The sequence below is a fragment of the Triticum urartu genome, chromosome 4A, assembly GCF_056163025.1.
Source record: "Triticum urartu cultivar PI428250 chromosome 4A, HENAU_Tu73, whole genome shotgun sequence".
Classification (NCBI taxonomy): Eukaryota; Viridiplantae; Streptophyta; class Magnoliopsida; order Poales; family Poaceae; genus Triticum; species Triticum urartu.
This window is the reverse complement of record NC_141876.1, coordinates 284,812,023-284,826,252: the sequence shown is the minus strand read 5'-3', so window position 1 is coordinate 284,826,252 and position 14,230 is coordinate 284,812,023.

Genomic DNA, 14,230 nt, shown 5'->3' with positions numbered 1-14,230 from the left:
GTCCAATCCGAAAACGTTTAACACCCGCACACGAAAATAGGTAGAAAGGGACACCGGGTGACATAGGAGTGCCGCATTGCAAAACGGACAACGCGGAAAATGCTTGGATGCATGAGACGAACATGTATGCAAATGAAATGCACATGATGACATGATATGAGATGCATGACACGCAAGCAATGACAAGGCAACAACAGAAAAAAACTGGAAGACACCTGGCACATCGGTCTCGGGGCATTACAACACTCCACCACTACGAGAGGATCTCGTCCCGAGATCTAGAATGGCACCGGAGGGAAACGGAAGAGAAAGAGGAGAGGTAAAGCTAAGTTGCTTCTTTGACCAATGAGTGAAACCAAAGAACCTTGCAAGGTTGAGCAAATTGAAAGAAAGAAAGCAACGGAGGTGAACGAAGTTGAAAACACTCCGTTAGGAAAAAGGAACAAGGAAGAACAAATTCAGATAGCACTCCGGTTGAAAAGAAATGCAAGGCTTGATAAGGCGAAAAGAACTTGAGTGAAAGGGCACAACACTCCAGTTAAATGGATAGGCATGAAAAGAACATGATCTTTGACAAAACGAGATGATGAGTGAAGAGAGCAACAACACAATGCCTCCGGAAGAGAGAAATAGAAGATAGATCATTGAAATAAAAGAATGGAGAATAAAAGCCAAATTCTGCCACAAAAGAGTTTGAAAAGGCATCCTAAGGAGAAGGGTCGAACGGAGTAGTTGGAAAACCAACAACGAAAAGAGTAAGCTCGTAGTGGGCTTATGAAAAACTTCTGAAAACTATGAGGTGAAATTCTGCCACTAACGGAACAATAGATTGACTTGATACCAAGAAGGAGACGATAAACTTATTCGTCGGAAGGATAAAAGAAGAACTTGGATCATAGATAATCACCACAAAGAGCTACATTCCCAATGGAAGGCTTTAGATGAAAACTATACCAAGATAACTCCATGGAAGAAAGTGATGGGTTTAAATACCTCATTCTTGTGAATGAAGAATGATATATTACCACCTCAAAAGATAAAGGAGAAACAATCTCACTCCGGACTGCAAGATGAAAAAAGCTTGAACTCCTCTGAAAAGAATCTTGATGAACATTTCGAGAACGGATTAAGTCCTTGATGAACCATCATGTAGAGCCTCCATGAAGAACTTCAATAAAAAATGATCAAATGAAAGGAAAGAGAAGAATGAAAACACCAGGTGAAGCCTTGCAATGATTAGATGGATCTTTGTGATGGTGAGAGCTTGGAACTCTTGGAAAAGAAAAGATAAGCATCTCGAACCGAGAATGTGATATGATGAACCACTCCAGAAAACAGGAATTGAATCATTTGGATGAAACAAGAATAAGAATTACATTATGCTTATCCTTCATCAATTTAAATTGATGACAAGCAACAGATTTTTGCATACTACTTATTCTCGTAGAAAGGATTAAGATAGATATCGCGCCAACTTGGGAAGGTCTTCAACGAACCACCAGAAGGATTGAAACAACGAATAAATTAATATGACAACCAAGGAAGAGAATCTTGAACGACCCACCATAAGAATTGGAAATGATCAAAGGAAAGATATTGAAGCACCGGGAAGAATTAGCAAATGAACGCAGATGTTTGAGAGAATTTAGATACAAGAGAACGAAGAGATCTAGAGCTGATAAGAGAATACTTGAATGATGCGCCGGTAAGATGGAGAATGATAACTGAAAGATGAGAATGAATAAACCTGAATTGATGGACTCCAGATAGGTGAAAAGAATTCTCACAATCAAAACAATTATGAGAGGATGGCCTCGAACTAGAACCACGAATCTCTGAGAGAACGGATAAGATAAGGAGGTAAAACTTTTCTTCGGTCTTCAAAATCTGAGAATGACGACGAGAAACACCACCAATAATTGTAGAGGCACTCTGGAATAAAGAATGGAAAAGTTGAACCAACGATGAAAAGAATTTGAAAGATCTTGGAGAAATACATATGACTGATGATGAATCATTCTTACGTCAAACTTTGAGAGAATTTGAGGATAGCTCCGGGAAAATTAGAAGAGTCAGGTAAGATCTTGGGAAAAGACCTGTGGGTTAGGGCCCACTCAAAAGAAACACCGTTAAAATGATTACTTGAAAGATATTGCACCGGTTGATTTAAATGGCTTGAATAAGATGACAACCACGAAATAACTTGAATGGAATTAGGAATGGAAATGCGAATCTTTGAGATATCTTCAACGCTCCGGAACAAAAGAATAGCAAAAGTGGATGATTAAGAGGTGCACCGGCATGAGAAAGCATTTTAAACAAGGAGAGGAATATGATTAACACCGAAAGCATGAATTGAATCCACCGGAGAAGAAAAGAATGAAGAATGACGAACTTGAAGCTCCATTAGAATCTTCATGAGAATAGTCGGATAAAAACATTGACGGAAAAAGAATGGAGAGGCTTCTCATCAATAAGATGATACTAGATTAAGAAATCTTAGTCCTTGAAGAAAAGGGGTGGGTGGGCGGGAAAACAAAGACAATTTGGGATGGATGAAACAAACACCGTTGAGAAAGCTGAGATTGAATCTTGCAAATGTTGAAAATGAACGGATCCACTTGAAGAGAGACACACCGGTTGAAAAGGATTGACATGACAATCTTGATTATCATGAAGGATTTGTATTCACATCGGAGTATGAGAACACCATTTAGGAAAGGTATGGAATCAACACTTCACATTGAAGCAACTCGAATACCACAACTCTAAACAAAACAAAGGATTGGCTTGCAGAATAAGCTGGAACAAACATATGATAGAGATTTCGTCCGAAGTTTTCGTGGTGGGGCCTACACGGGCTCGATCGTACAACACCATCATGTACAAGGCAGTGCACATGACATACAAAGCGTCCCCGAGTCGGCATAGCCAAGGACTCTTTAGGACACAACGAGACCACTATAAAACCAACCGTGAATAGGCGGACCACTAGACGTCGAACCCCAATTTCATATCATACATCTGTCGGAAAGATATCCTAAGAGCTACTTGAATTCCCACTTATAAACTCCCGAAATTTTCCGATTATGCAATCAGGTGTTGGGAATACAGGGGAAGCATAATATCTCACCCAAAACTAACAAATCCTACATCCAGCTGTATCCATCCTTCAACACATAAACAAGAAACCTTCGGAAAACGTTTACCTCAACCTTCTAAAAGCATCTGTTATACGAGTTATGGCAATACTCCCGAACTCCCGCCCCAGTACTGGGTGGCGTCGAGGTTTTCTCACCAACAACTACATAAAAGAGATTTTCGATGTCGGCAAACTCAGGTATTCCAGAACTGCAACGATAAAATTGTGACGACAACACCTCGGAGCTCAACTCCCCGGGACACTGCCACAACCCCTAAATATCAGGAGGCACCAAGAACAATGTTCTCATCACAAAACCATCGGAACCATTCCAAGATACCCGCGTGATCCTAAAAAAATTCAGTGAAATGTGAGAAGAGAAGAGTTAAAACTCTACGTCAGGATGCCTCACCAGATTGACGAAGGGACTGAGGAGTAAAAATAATCCTACTCTCCGATATATATAGTCCTAAATGACTCAAAACATTTTTCTAGACTCAACAACGCCAACGATTTGATCAAGCAGGGGGGCTCCTAAAGTCGGGGAAGGCTCTGATACCAACTTGTAACGCCCACGATGCGGCTATATCTCCCACGTGTCGAAGCATGACTTAGAGGCATAACCGCATTGTAAGCAATGTCGCCAGTGAGGTAATCTTCACACAACCCATGTAATACATAAGGGAAAGAAATACATAGTTGGCTTACAATCGCCACTTCACACAATACATGAATAAATCATGACATCATCCAGATACACTCAAGGTCTGACTACGAAACCAAAATAAAAGAAGACTACCCCAAATGCTACACAGATCCCCGATCGACCCAAACTGGGCTCCACTACTGATCAACTAGAACGAAACAACACAAAGGACAAGATCTTCATCGAGCTCCTCCTTGAGCTTGGTTACGTCACCTGCTCGGTAACATCGGCACCTGCAAACTGGTTTTGGAAGTATCTGTGAGTCACGGAGGCTCAGCAATCTCACACCCTCGAGATCAAGACTATTTAAGCTTATAGGTAAGGAAAAAGGTATGAGGTGGAGATGCAGCAAGCGACTAGCATATATGGTGGCTAACATACGCAAAAGAGAGCGAGAAGAGAAGGCAAAGCGCGGTCGAGAAACTATGATCAAGAAGTGATCCTAGAACAACCTACGTCAAGCATAACTCCAACACTGTGTTCACTTCCCAGACTCCGCCGGAAAGAGACCATCATGGCTACACACGCGGTTCATGCATTTTAATTAAGTTAAGTTTTAGGTTTTCTACAATCGGACATTAACAAATTCCCATCTGCCCATAACCGCGGGCATGGTTTTCGAAAGTTCAAATCCCTGCAGGGGTGTCCCAACTTAGCCCATCACAAGCTCTCACGGTCAACGAAGGATATTCCTTCTCCCAAGACAATCCGATCAGACTCGGCATCCCGGTTACAAGACATCCTCGACAATGGTAAAACAAGTCCAGCAAAGCCGCCCAAATGTGCTGACAAATCCTGATAGGAGCTGCACATATCTCGTTCTCAGGGCACACTCAGATCGGTCAAGCTATGAGTAAAACCAGCCCTCGAGTTTCCCCGAGGTGGCCCCGCAGGCTGCCCGTTTCGGACGAACACTTAGAGAAGCACTGGCCCGGGGGGGTTACATAAAGATGACCCTTGGGCAGGCCTACCCAAGGGAAAGAAAAGGCTAGGTGGCAAATGGTAAAAACCAATGTTGGGCCTTGCCGGAGGAGTTTTATTCAAAGCGAACTGTCAAGGGGTTCCCATTATAACCCAGCCGTGTAAGGAACGCAAAATCCGGGAACATAACACCGATATGACGGAAACTAGGGCGGCAAGAGTGGAACAAAACACCAGGCATAAGGCCGAGCCTTCCACCCTTTACCAATTATATAGATGCATTAATTAAATAAGAGATATTGTGATATCCCAACAAAATATCCATGTTCCAAACATGGAACAAGCTCCAATCTTCACCTGCAACTAGCAACGCTATAAGAGGGGCTGAGCAAAGCGGTAACATAGCCAAACAATGGTTTGCTAGGACAAGGGGGGTTAGAGGCTTGGCTTAACAATATGGGAGGCATGATAAGCAAGTGGTAGGTATCGCAGCATAGGCATAGCAAAACAGCAAGCATCTAGCAAGGAAAGATAGAAGTGATTTTGAGGGTCTGGTCATCTTGCCTGAAATCCCGCAAGGAAGAAGAACAAGTCCATGAAGAAGATAAGTGGACGTAGTAAAACTGGTCCTCACAAACGCGACTTTATCAGAACCAACCCGAAGAAGCAACACCGGAAAGAAGCACACAACATAGTAAACAACCAACACATGAACATGGTATGATATGCGGGATGCGGTATGCGGTGCATATGCATGATTTGGAAAGGAATGATTGAACCTGGCCTCAACATGGAAATCGAAGAGTGCCACTGGAAAGGTGAGGTGATTTCGGTTGAAATCGATATAAAGATCACCGGAATCGGATGCACGGTTTGGGAATGGCAAGCAAAACAAATATGGCACCGGTCTGCGATAAACAATAAGTAGCCATCTAAATGCATCAAGATAAATATGCTACACCACTCAAACATGGCAACAAAATACATGGAAGGGATCCACTCAAGATGCTTGACAAAAAATGAACACTGAGCTACGGCTAATTCATCCATTAACAGGTTCAAACAAGCATGGCAAAATTGCAAAAGATAACAGGTTTCAGACTTAGTGAAATTAACACAAGTCAGGAATTTATCATCAGGAAGCACACTTTAGAGCATGAAAACTACATGCTACAGGAAATTAACATGGAAAAGCAAGCCATGGTGACCTTAGTGACCTTGAGCCAAAAGGGATCAGAAAATACAGTTGCAAGCATGTGAACATTGCAAAAAATAAACAGATTCAGACTTAGTGAAAAACTGGAGCATGCAAAATAGTTAATGACTAGGCATGTTTATGAGCTCGATGCACTCACTACAAAGCATGGCATGACAAACTAAGCATATACCAATCAAGAAGACATGGCATAGAAGCTAGACATGGCAAGAACAACAACATAGCATGCACGGATCAATAACAACAACCTCGGCAAATCGCTAAACATGTTAACAATCTGCCAGGAACATTTTATAGCAGAACTAGATCTCGATTAACTCAAGCTAGTGTGCTCCATAAATACAAACAAAGACATGGATGGATAGAGCACCACAATATTAACAAAATATCCTTACTGACCATCCTCAAAAGAGGCATGGATCACTAGGAAACAACATGAACATATGGCATAAAAAACAATAACAGGACAAGGACTTAGTGAAATTCTAAGTCCCTGAAATCAGCATCAACGATTACGCTACTTTGCAAGCTTGTGCTAGTCACCACAAATATCACAAAAAATACATGGCATACACCCCTGTAAAGATGGCATGGCATATGACAAAACATATGTAGAGGTCAAGATCATATCATGCACACATTAATCATGGCAAAATGACAAAAGGCCATTTGCTGAAACAGATCTGCAACTTTCCGCACATAGCCCCCTTCCAACAGCATTTCGGGCATCAAGATGAGCTCAAATGGAAATGATGCAATGAGATGAAATGATGTACTCGTCGAGGCAAATATTTTGATATGCTACACACACGAATCGGAGCCATGGATGCAGAGTTATGATCTGTCAAAGATGCCTAAAAATATAGCAGATCTAGGGACTTAGACAAAATATTACCCCGCGGGAAAAGTCAACGGGCGGACGAAGAGATCCGGGATGGAGGGAACCGGGACACGGCGGGGCGCATTTGGTTAGCCCGACCGGTGGATCTCGTCCAACCGGCCGGATCCGGCGACGGGGCGATGAGGCGGCGCGCTTCGACGAGCTTGGAGGCCGGCGAGGAGGATCCGGCGGCGGGCTCGCGCCGCGGCGACGAGGCAAAGGCGCGGGCGAGGCGGAGCGGCTCGACGGACGGCGGCGCATGCGGCGGCGGAGAAGGCGGCGCGGTGCGGAGCTCCGGCGCTTGCGGCGGCGGTGGCCGGCGCCCGGCGAGGCGGCTGGGCGAACCGGCGGCGGCGCGCGGCCGGTGACGAACGGCGTCGAGTGCGGCGACGAGGAGACGCGGGGACGAACGCCTCGGGTGGCGGCGGTGGCGACCGGGCCCGCGCGGGCCGGATCCGGGCCGCGCGGCCGCGCGGCTGGGAAGAGAGAGAGGGCGCGGCGCAAGCTGATGTGGCGCGCTCCGGTTGGCCGGGAGCGGTCGCTGGGGTGACTTGGCAGGCTCCCATAGGCTGGAGCGACGTGGCGGCAGCGGCGGACATGTCCGGCGCGGCGCGGGATGAAATGTACGGCGACGCGAGGGGAAAATTAGGGTTTCATCTGCGCGAGAAATTCGGAGGAGAGCACATTTTTATAGGTAGAGGGAGCTAGGAGAGTCCAAATGAGGTGCGGTTTTAGGCCACGACCGAGATGATGGAGGGGGTTTAGGTGGGTTTTGGGCCACTTTGGAGGGGGGTTGGATTGCAACACACACGAGGCCTTATCGGTCCCTCGTTTAACCGTTGGAGTATCAAACGAAGTCCAAATGGTACGAAACTTGACAGGCGGTCTACCGGTACTACACCAAGGCCACATGACAAGTCTAGGTCCAATCCGAAAACGTTTAACACCCGCACACGAAAAGAGGTAGAAAGGGACACCGGGTGACATAGGAGCACCGGATTGCAAAACGGACAACGGGGAAAATGCTCGGATGCATGAGACGAACATATATGCAAATGAAATGCACATGATGACATGATATGAGATGCATGACACGCAAGCAATGGCAAGGAAACAACAGTGAAAAACTGGAAGACACCTGGCACATCGGTCTCGGGGCGTTACAAACTACTTTCCAATTTGGGAGAAGATACAATTACCTCATCAAGTTCTACTTACCTCCCACTCACTTCTTTCGAGAGAAAATCCTTCTCTGGAAAGGATCTACTTTTTGCAACAAAGATCTTGCCTTTGAAGGTGTACCCAACAGTTTCTTTTGGGTATCCTATGAAGACGCACTTCTCCGATTTGGGTTTGAGCTTATCAGGCTGGAACTTTTCACATAAGCATCACAACCCCAAACTTTAACAAACGACATCTTAGGTTTCTTGTTAAACCAAAGTTCATACGGTGTCCTCTCAACAGAATTTAGATGGTGCCCCTTTTAACGTGAATGCAGTTGTCTCTAATGCATAACCCCAAAACGATAGTAGTAAATCGGTAAGAGACATCATGGACCGCACCATATCCAATATAGTACAGATACGACATTCGGATACACCATTACTCTATGGTGTTCCAGGTGGCATGAGTTGTGAAACTATTCCACATTATTTTAAATGAAGACCAAACTCATAACTCAAATATTCACCTCCACGATCATATCGTAGAATTTTATTTTCTTGTTACGATGATTTTCCACATCACTCTGAAATTGTTTGAACTTTTCAAATGTTTCAGAATTATGTTTCATCAAGTAGATATACCAATATCTGCTCAAATCATCTGTGAAGGTCAGAAAATAACGATACCCGCTGCGAGCTTCAACACTCATCGGACCGCATACATCAGTATGTATTATTTCCAATAAGTCAATGGCTCGCTCCATTGTTCCGGAGAACGGAGTCTTAGTCATCTTGTCCATGAGGCATGGTTCGCAAGCATCAAGTGATTCCAAAAGCCCATCAGTATGGAGTTTCTCCATGCGCTTTACACCAATATGACCTAAACAGCAATGCCACAAATAAGTTGCACTATCATTATTAACTTTGCATATTTTGGCTTCAGTACTATGAATATGTGTATCACTACGATCGAGATTCAACAAACCATTCACATTGGGGGTATGACTATTGAAGGTTTTATTCATGTAAACAGAACAACAATTATTCCCTGACTTAAATGAATAATTGTATTGCAATAAACATTATCCAATCATATTCATGCTCAATGCAAACACCAAATAACCTTGGAATCACTTCCAACACACATCGTCACCTTGCCTTCAGCTAGTCTCTGTTCATTTTGTAACTCCTGTTTCAAGTTACTAATCAGAGCAATTGAACCAGTATAAAATACCTAGAGGCTACTATGAACACTAGTAAAGTAACATCAATAACATGTATATCATATATACTTTTGTTCACTTTGCCATCCTTCTTATCCGCCAAGTATTTGGAGCAGTTCCGCTTCCAGTGACCATTTCCTTTGTAGTAGAAGCACTTAGTTTCAGGCTTGGGTCTAGTTTTGGGCTTCTTTAAGGGAGTGGCAACTTGCTTGCCATTATTCTTGAAGTTCTATTTCTTTCCCTTGCCCTTTACTTGAAACTAGTGGTCTTGTCAATCATCAACACTTGATGTTTTTCTTGATTTCTACCTTCGCCGATTTCAGCATCGCGAAGAGCTCAGGGAATCGTTTTCGTCATCCCTTGCATATTATAGTTAATCACAAAGTTCCAGAAACTTGGCGATAGTGACTAGAGAACTCTGTCAATCACTATCTTATCTGGAAGATTATCTCCCACTTGATTCAAGCAATTGTGGTACTCAGACTTTCTAAGCACATGCTCACTGGTTGAGCTATTCTCCTGCATCTTGTGGGCAAAGTACTTGTCAGAGGTCTCCTACCTCTCGACTCGGGCATGAGTCTGAAATACCAATTTTGGCTCTTGTAACATCTTATATGCTCCATGGTGTTCAAAACGTTTTTCAAGTCCCGGTTATAAGTCGTAAAGCATGGCGCACTAAACTATCAAGTAGTCATCATACCGAGCTTGCCAAACGTTCATAACGTGTGCATCTGCTCCTGCAATAGGTTTGTCACCTAGTGGTGCATCGAGGACATAATTCTTCTGTCCAGCAATGAGGATAATCTTCAGATCACAGATCTAGTCCACATCATTGCTACTAACATTTTATAACTTATTTTTCTCTAGGAACATATCAAAAATAAAACGGGGAAGCTATACACGAGCAATTGATCTACAACATAGATATGGAAATACTATTAGGACTAAGTTCATGATAAATTTAAGTTCAATTAATCATATTACTTAAGAACTCACACTTAGATAGACATCCCTCTAATCATCTAAGTGATCACGTGATCCATATCGACTAAACCATGTCCGATCATCACGTGAGATGGAGTAGTTTTCAATGGTGAACATCACTATGTTGATCATATCTACTATATGATTCGCGCTCGACCTTTCGGTCTCCGTGTTCCGAGGCCATATCTGCATATGCTAGGCTCGTCAAGTTTAACCCGAGTATTCTGCATGTGCAAAACTGGCTTGCACCCGTTGTATGTGAACGTAGAGCTTATCACACCCGATCATCACGTGGTGTCTCAGCACGAAGAACTGTCACAATGGTGCATACTCAGGGAGAACACTTATACCTTGAAATTTTTGTAAGGGATCATCTCATAATGCTACCATCGTACTAAGAAAAATAAGATGCATAAAAGATAAACATCTCATGCAATCAATATGTGACATGATATGGCCATCATCATCTTATGCCTTTGATTTCCATCTCCAAAGTACCGTCATGATCTCCATTGTCACCGGCATGACACCATGATCACCATTATCTTGATCTTTATCAATGTGTCATCATATGGTCGTCTCGCCAACTATTGGTTTGCAACTATTGCTATCTCATAGGGATAAAGTAAAGCAATTATATGGTGCTTGCATCTTATGCAATAAAGAGACAACCATAAGGCTCCTGCCAGTTGCCGATAACTTTAACAAAACATGATCATCTCATACAAAAATTTATATAATCACATCTTGACCATATCACATCACAACATGCCCTGCAAAAACAATTTAGACGTCCTCTACTTTGTTGTTGCAAGTTTTACGTGGCTGCTACGGGCTTAGAAAGAACAGTTCTTACCCACGCATCAAAAACCACAACATGGTATAGTGATTGCTTTTTGATCTTCAGAAAGAACCCTGTTCATTGAATCCGATTCAATTAAAGTTGGAGAAACTAACACCCGCCATCCACCTGTGTGCAAAGCACGTTGGTAGAACCAGTCTCATGAATGCGGTCATGTAATATCGGTCTGGGCATGTCGGTGTTCTAGGAACTGGGGTCCCCAGACTTGCCTGCCTTGCTAGCAGGCTTGTACGGCCCATCTTCATCAACAAGGCATTCAAGACTCTCGCGAGGCGGATGACGCAAGACCTCCTCAGGAGCGGCCTCGCAAGGCGGGCTCACGAGGGGCAAAGAGATCAAGGCAAGGAAAACCTCGCGAGGTTCCCGTGACGTGAGCCGTGACGATTGAGACCAGGCAGGCGCCAGGCGGGCGCCAGCGCGCGCAGCGTCCTTGTTTCCTCTTTGGTGCAAAGGGGGCAAGCGCAAGTGCGGAGTACCGAGGCATCAAGCAAAGGTTTCCATATCGGTGCAACGAGATCAAGACCAGCAGGACGGCAAGATGAAGGTCACCATGGAGCCCAAGGCGGCCTCACCACCAGAGCCTTTTGCAGGCGAAGACCACTTTTGTTAGGATAAGCTGTACTAGCTGTCCCCTTTCAAATTGGCTGTTGTTGGCTCCCTTCCCGCTCAATATTTGGGCAGAGGACCAGGGCCTCTATAAATAGGACTAGCCACCTCAGTAGAGGAGGGGAGAGAAAAAAGAGGAGAAAGGCAGCAAGCAAGGGAAGCAAGCCTGAGCTGACCGAATCCTCACACACACAAGTTCACCAAGCACAAGAACACCTCAACCTCAGGAGGCTGTCCTTCCCTTTGTACTGTTCATCATCAGCCCAAGAGGAAATCCACCACCACCACACTTGAGTAGGGTATTACACCACAACGGTGGCCCAAACCAGTATAAATCTTGTGTCCCTTGTGTTGTGAGTTTGCGAGATCTTAGCAAAACTAGGACGTGGATCGGTAGGGGGAATCTTCACGCGCACCCCAGAGTTCGAACCTTGATGGTTTTGCCGAAACCCATGATCCTACATTTGGCGCGCCAGGTACGGGTGCGCTGAAGCTTCCCTTCCATCGCTCAGCGCCGTGTCGCTTCATCGTCTCCATGGCGGACGCATGCCGTGCCCGCGTCGAGCGTCGGGCTGCCTTCGCCACCCGCTTTGCTCAGACGGCCCCTGTCGGCGATCCACCCCGTCGCTCTCTGTCGCGAGCCGCCAACGCCGCCACCGGCCCGGCGGGGAACGAGCAGCAAGCATCCTCGCTGCACCCCTTGGTGCGACAGGATGGCCGCTCAGCCACTCCATCACTGACTCTCGCTGGTTCATCGTCTCAAGCTCGTCGCGTTCCCACGGACGCGCGGGGCGCGCTCCTCATGGCGCACGAGCTCCTGCGTTACCGCCCAGTCGACGACCTCTACGAGGACTGGCTTGACCGCATCGCCGAGCTTGTCCGCGCCATAGGGGGCTCCCCTGCGCCTTCCCTCTCTCTGCCTCGCCCTCCGCTAGCCACGGGCGACGTAGCTCACGAAGCACCTCCACCACCTCTACACCAAGACGGTGCCCTAGCGCCAAGGCGCGCGGCTCCATGGCGCGACCCACCACGTTCGGCGCCCGAGCGTGAAGAAAGAAGCTATCAAGAAGTCCCTCGACCACAAGAGAACGCTCTGCCACTCCTCGCACCGCCGCGCTAGGATCGTTTGCTGCGGCAAGGCCCCACGCCGCTTGCCGTAGCGGCGCACGGGCGCCAAGAACAAGTTCCACCTCCAAGGTGGGCCCCGGTGACCATGGCCGGCTGACGCGCCTTCACCCCCCGGGCTGCGTAGCGTCGCCTGGCTGGGCAAGTTCAAGCCAGATCTGCCTCCTCGCTATGACGGCACCCCTGACCCCGGGGAGTTCCTACAGCTCTATGAGCTGAGCATCGAGGCAGCCAACGGCGACGAGAAAGTCATGGTGAATTGGGTTCCCATGGCCCTCAAGGATGGCGCCTGCTACTGGCTCCTGAACCTGCCTCCAGGCTCGATCTCCTCTTGGGACGAGATGCGCGACCGCTTTGTCGCCAACTTCCAGGGCACTCGCTACCGCCCCCTGGCCGGGGGTGACCTGCGTCGCGTCAAGCATCAACCAGGAGAGACCCTCCAAAAGTACATCCACCGCTTCAACAACGTTCGTCTAAAGATCCCCAAGGTGACGGACGAAGCCATCATCTCCGCGTTCTCTGATGGCGTCCATGACATCATGATGAAGGAGGAGCTCGCCATCCACGAGGAGTTGTGCACGTCTCTGGAGTTGTTCCACTTGGCGACCAAGTGCACCAGAGCTGAGGAGGGGCGCCTCTCCCTCCTCGAGCTCCCGGCTGCAGACCCGGAGGAGAAGAAAGCCAACGCCAAGGACGTGAAGCGCAAGGGAGCAGCCATGCTCGTGGCGGAACCAGACACCAAGCGCGGCAGAGACCAGCCCGAGTCATCGAAGAGCAGCCGACTGTTCTGTGCCTTCCATAACCTGCATACCCACAACACCAGCGACTATCAAGAGCTCAGAGCCATTCGAGAAGGACGCTTCGGTTGACACCCTGAGCGCAACGATCGGGGCTACGACCGAGGAGGAGGACGTGCTGGCGGACGCTGGGACAACCGGGGCCCGAGCCAGGAGTGGCGCGGCCGGCCTCATGAGGACCGCTGGCAGGATCAGCCTCGCGAGGGCGCCTGGAGGGACTAGCCTCGTGAGGATCGTCCTCAAGGCAACGCTGGCCTTCCTCCACTACCGCCACCACCGAGAAGGAATGACGACCACCATCAAGACGAGGGGGCTGGGGGCTTCCAGGAGGCGTGCGCTATCGGCTGCATCTTGGGCGGAGCTCAAGCCCCAGCCTCCCAGCGTATCTTCAAACAGTTTGCGGGCGAAGTGAATGCAGTCCTCCCCAAACTCGAGGCCACACGCCCGCTCAGATGGTCCAAGTTCCCCATCACGTTTAGTTCGGCAGATCAGCTCAAGTGTGCAGCTACTGCAGGCGTCCTCCCAATGCTTTGTTCACTAGTCATCAGCAACGTGCAAGTTACCAAGACCCTCATCAACGACAGCGCAGGCTCAATGTCCTGTCC